The 5,436-nt window shown below is 38.9% G+C and overlaps 1 pseudogene; it reads left to right on the top strand.

The window, feature by feature from the left end:
• Positions 1-3,419: 3,419 nt before the first annotated feature.
• LOC117511729 lies at positions 3,420-4,205 on the top strand (annotated as a pseudogene).
• The last annotated feature ends 1,231 nt before the right edge of the window (positions 4,206-5,436 follow it).

The following is a 5,436-nucleotide window of genomic DNA, read 5'->3' as shown; positions in this document are numbered from 1 at the left end:
AAACCCTCCTGTCCTGTGCACCAACAGCATTTCCGTATAGTCGTTTTGTGAATTGTTTCTGTGAATTGTTCTGTAATTTATGTCTGTATCATGGCCCAAGCAGAGGGTCACCCTTTGAGTCTGGTCTGCTTGAGGTTCTTCCCAGAGGGAGTTTTCCTTACCACTGTTGCTCTAGGGGTTGGTAACATAGACCTTACTTGTGTGAAGCACCTGAGGCAACTCTGTTGTGATTTGGCGCTATATAAATGAAAATAAATTGAAAATTGAAAAATCTGTGAGTGTGCAGTACTCACATTACTGTAATTAAATAATTGGATAATAGTAACTTGTTCAATTTGATTTAGCAGTACTCAAATAAACTTAAAACCTAGATTATAGTAACTCAATTTTGAGTTTGCAGTGAGAAATAAATTAGATGACAGTAACACATTTACTGTGAGCATCAGTACTCAAGTGACAGCTTAATTCTCTTTAGTTTACTCATTCATCATATTCAGGTCAACTTAATTTTCTTGAAGATGCAGCGGAAGCTAGAGCTAACCACTAACTTTTAGTATTGACTCCGGTACACTGTCACAAGCCAGTTTGTTCTTTAAACACCGCAAATGCCGTTGAGTATAAAACAAAGGCAATCACAAACCCAACACAATCAATGAGTCAGAGCTTCTGTCTTGAGCGCTCAACATGTTCAACATGGAACAGTACTGACATGTCACAGAAGACATTAAAAGCAAAGCAGTTTTGACTTATGGTTTTGATTTATAAACCAAACTAATTCCGGACAGTACTCCCTTTCCAGTACTCCGGAGAGAGAGTACTGGTTGTCAAACATGGGCTTACCATGGACGTGTGCGGGTGGGAATGCGCAAAGAAATGAGGCAGATCTGCACATGTCTGAAATAACGCCCCAAAGGACAGTGGGTAAAAAATGTATTTTTCTAATTTGGCTTAAATGGGATATATCAGGTAAAGCATGTCTTCCAATCACAAAGTATACTTACCTGTTTAAAATGAGTGTTCAGGTTGATGAAAACTGAGGTTAACTTATAATTAATTTGTATGTTAGCATTTACAGTGTAATCACTTCCTTTGTGATGTTCAGGATTTGGAACAGTTTAGGCATGAATGTGTTCATCCCTCCAGATTAGCACAATAACTCAAAAAACAATCAATGCTGTCATTTTGTATGTCTTCAGGTTAAAAGATCATATAGACAGAACAAACTGATTCAAATCTGGTGAACTTTGACGTACAAGCTCAATCTGAAAATCAACTTTTGTTTTGCTTATATAATATCACAGACCTACCTGCCTACCATAATACATTTTATTTGTAATGCACTTACATTCCACGGAATCTCAAAGTGCTAAGTGCTAACCATCTGCGGCATGGTTCAATTATGCTGTATAGGCGATGGAAATTAGGAGCAGGTGTGGGTTGGGTGATGACTTTTTCACCCAGAAATGTAGTACAATATATGTATTATTTTCAAATTACTTTTCCGCATACATTCTAAAAATGAAATTTCACTTTTTTGTAATTTTAACTTTAGTGTTCTAAACCTCATCGAAGTATTATGGCTTTTTCAAGCTGTACGGCCTTTCAAATTTCACAAAGCTGACAAAATACTGTTTGTATTGAAATCAATTTATTTTTGTAACATGTTGTAAAATTACAGCTGATTTTAATGAAGAAAACATATTTATCTGGGGGGAATTCCATGGCAAATATTGTCTTTTCGTTATAACGCAACTGCAGGAAGAAGCATGTGTGAGGTTTTGAAATGACCTGTGACCTGACCCACTTTTTTGATGCACGTTTGAGAGGTGATGTTTTCTAAATCAGTTCAGCGTTGTTATCTGATTACAAAAACAGCATTTTTAGATTTAGAAGTGTTTGTTTCGGGCTAAAATTTATAAAATATATGCCAAATATATTACATTTATACAGAAATTAGCTGCTTCGGAGCATTTTCCACCATCTTGGTTTACTTTGTTCAAGCAAACAGCCAACTGATGTCACGCTGACATTCTTTACTCCGATTCCCCACGTGATCTGATATCACTACCAAATGTAGGTCATGGCATCTGATCGCTTCAATTTCTACCCATCAGGGGTCAAAATTCTAAATTGTTTCCAGACAGTGAGAATTTTGATCATATTTGCATTATCATATTATGATTCCCTTATTTAAATGTTAAGAAATAAAATTACAGTGGTGACAAAGAAAATTATTTTTATGACTTAAATCTTAAAAACCAAAAGCCATACGCCTTTAATAAAAATGCTGCAATAATAATTACAGAATAATTTAAAGAAGCTTATTACAGCAACTGGACTTCTTGCTGGTTTACAAGATGTCTTGGCATTGGTAGCACCAGCCTCAATAGCAGGGTTGCGTGTCTGGACCAAGGCCTGCTGAGAAATGCTTGACCTAATATCTTCTATTTTCTTCTCGAAATATTCCAGGAAGTCCTGTGCTGAAAAGGGAGAACCACTAACAGGTGGCTGTCCATGAATGAGAAATGCTACAGTGTCAAACAAACACTTTGAATTATGCTTGTTTTTATTAATCTGATTTGATTAATAAAAACAAGAGCTACCAATATTTTCATAAAATAATAAATTAAAGCAATGAATTAAGTTAACTGGTCCCATGTTCCAGCCTCCATCATGTTTCATGAAATCCAAATTTGAGTCATCTCGGTGACAAACAAACAGAATTAAGACTGTAAATCATAATGGAGAAATGGTTGAAAGAAATTTAATTAATTTCCTAATTTGTGGCCTGTGAAGCTTAAATATTCATATGCACACACCTCAAGTTGCCTCAGAAAAGATGACATACTGTAGTAACTAAAAAAAATGTATACACTCAATTATACATTCAATTACAATTTAAATACACGCAAAAGTGTATTTAAAGATTTTCGATATTACTTCTTTTCTAAATTAATTTGTTGATCTTTCATTCAAAAAGTAGCAACCCTTTTACATTATTTTACATCCAATTAATTGGATTATTATATCATTTATTTTATTTTATTTTTTGCACGTATATGCCTGCGCTGGATTAAAATCCTGTTGCAGATGCGCACTTCACAGATATGTGAAGTCTGCATCACTTTTTATCTTCAGAGTGTATAAACACGCGGGGTTCACAGGCTTTGATCGTCCTCCTTCACCGGGGAACATTTTTGGTAATGTTGAAGTACAGTCCTGTGACCTCTGCTTGAACTTGTGCGGGTCGCACCGGGTCCAAACAGCCTCAGAAAACGCGGTGATTTGAAAGCAGGCGATGCGCTCTGTACCTGTGGGAGGCGTGCGCACACCTGCGGACACGGTCACAGAGATCATCCGCAGCATTTCTGGCCCCCAGCAGGACGCACCAGGACGGCTCGCACACACACACCTGAGCCATGGAAGCAGAGGACAAACCCTCCTCCGAGCAGGGAGCGCGCCTGCGGACATCAGCTCCAACTCCAGCGGGTCCACGCGCGGCGATGGCGCACAGCCGCCGAAGCCGCCCTACTCCTACGTGGCTCTGATCGCCATGCCATCAAGAGCAGCTGCAACAACAGGGAAAACTCTGAGCGGGATCTACGACTACATCACCGCCAACTTCCCCTACTACCTAGACAACCAGAAGGGCTGAAGAACAGCATCCGGCACAATTTAAGTCTGAACGAGTGCTTCGTCAAAGTGCCCAGAGGAAGCCGGAGGGGACCGAAAGGGCAGCTACTGGATGTGGACCCCGCGTTTGCAGGACATGTTTGAGAAGGGGAACTACCGACGGCGGAAGAGAGTGCGGAGACTCTGCAGCTCCACCAGTGCGCTTCACCTGTCCGGCTACCAGGTGGACCACCTGCCGGACAAACCGTACGCGCAGCCGTACGTCAGCGGCTCGTGGAGCTACGCCGCGCCGCAGCTGATCGGAGGACACCCCCCGGGGAGCTCCTATTACCCCGCATGCCCACCTCCACCACCACCCGGCCTACAGCCGCCAGCCGCCCGTGCTGGTTCCTTACAGCGGGTGTCCGTACGGGCGGCGTGAGCCAGCCGCTCAGCCCGGACGGAGGCACCGCGTCTGTGGCCTGCAGCTACCCGCAGCTCAGCTCCAACATCCGGCAGCCGGAGGCTCAGTTTTCCGCCGATACATTCAGTCACTGAAGGCGTTTCTCTTCTTTTAGTTCAAAGAGTGAAAGTTCAACAGCTTGATAATGACTTATGTTATATTATTATTTTTGGACATGTTTAAGGCTCCGGTTCAAAGTGCCAAGAAACTTCCGTCAGTATACTCGATGCACTTAGCTTCAGATTTTTATTTTATTTTATTTTTTGTTCCCTTTTTTGTTTTGCACAAATTCAGTATGAATTTTTAAAATCTTTTTTCTTATCTTTTCTCTTTCATTTTTCCTGTTGCCACTTTTTTTTTATTAGAAAACGAGTTTGAAAAAAAAGAAAAATGAAAACTTTATCTTGTTTTTGAACACATTTGAAATTGTATTTATTTTCTGTATCATCTTCTGAGCTGCTATGCAACAGTTTCTGACAGTATGGCACTGATCAATTTTATCATTCAGTTCTGAATGTCGACTTGATTATGTTTGTTAAAATAAATTGCTGTTTTTTTGAATTGTATAGCCTCCCTGATTGAGATTATTATTAGTAGTAGTAGTAGTAGCAGTACTACTTGGTATTTTATTATTATTAATTATTCTGTATTATTATTATTATGTTGAGGCAATCAATTGCCTCAACATTTTTGAGTTAAACTTAACAATCTATTCTTCCCAGTACTTATAAGTTTCATTAAGGCCACTTGTACTTCATGATTACAGTTAAAGTGTTCATTAAGTTCCTTGTTTTTCACTCAGGGTTAAATTAGTACACGTTTTACTCCAGATACCCTTTCTGACACAACTATATGGATGAAGGTGGCAGGGGTGGGATTGAACCATGAACCTTCTGCATCAAACCAAGCACACTAACCACTTGGCAACCATCCTCACTAAACAGTTTAAGTTCAAGTCAATCAAAAATTGTGTTTAATTTACTCAAAAAGCAAGACCATGTTACACAAACCTGAAATGTTTAAGTAAGTAGAATGTTTTGTTTGAGTTTACACTACTTAATCTTTTTAGGTAATTTGAACATTAGGATTTACAGTGATAAGGCATATGTTGCATGTTTTTAAAGATCAATGAAATTGTAAAAGCTACAAATTAGAGTATGAATATGCATGTTTGAAGAGACAAATGCTATAATTTAGGCAAATGGAGAAATATTTAAAAATATTTAGTTTGCACAAAACCAACTTCCAACAAAAACATTCCAGTCATTTTCATTATAAAGTGGGCAGGGGTGGTGACCATGTACTTACCATATACTTACTATTTTTGTTATAAAGTGATTGAATAAAGCTAAATTCACTTC

Source organism: Thalassophryne amazonica, chromosome 6, assembly GCF_902500255.1.
Source record: "Thalassophryne amazonica chromosome 6, fThaAma1.1, whole genome shotgun sequence".
Classification (NCBI taxonomy): Eukaryota; Metazoa; Chordata; class Actinopteri; order Batrachoidiformes; family Batrachoididae; genus Thalassophryne; species Thalassophryne amazonica.
The sequence above is the reverse complement of the archived record's forward strand: the minus strand, read 5'-3'. Positions and strand labels throughout refer to the sequence as shown.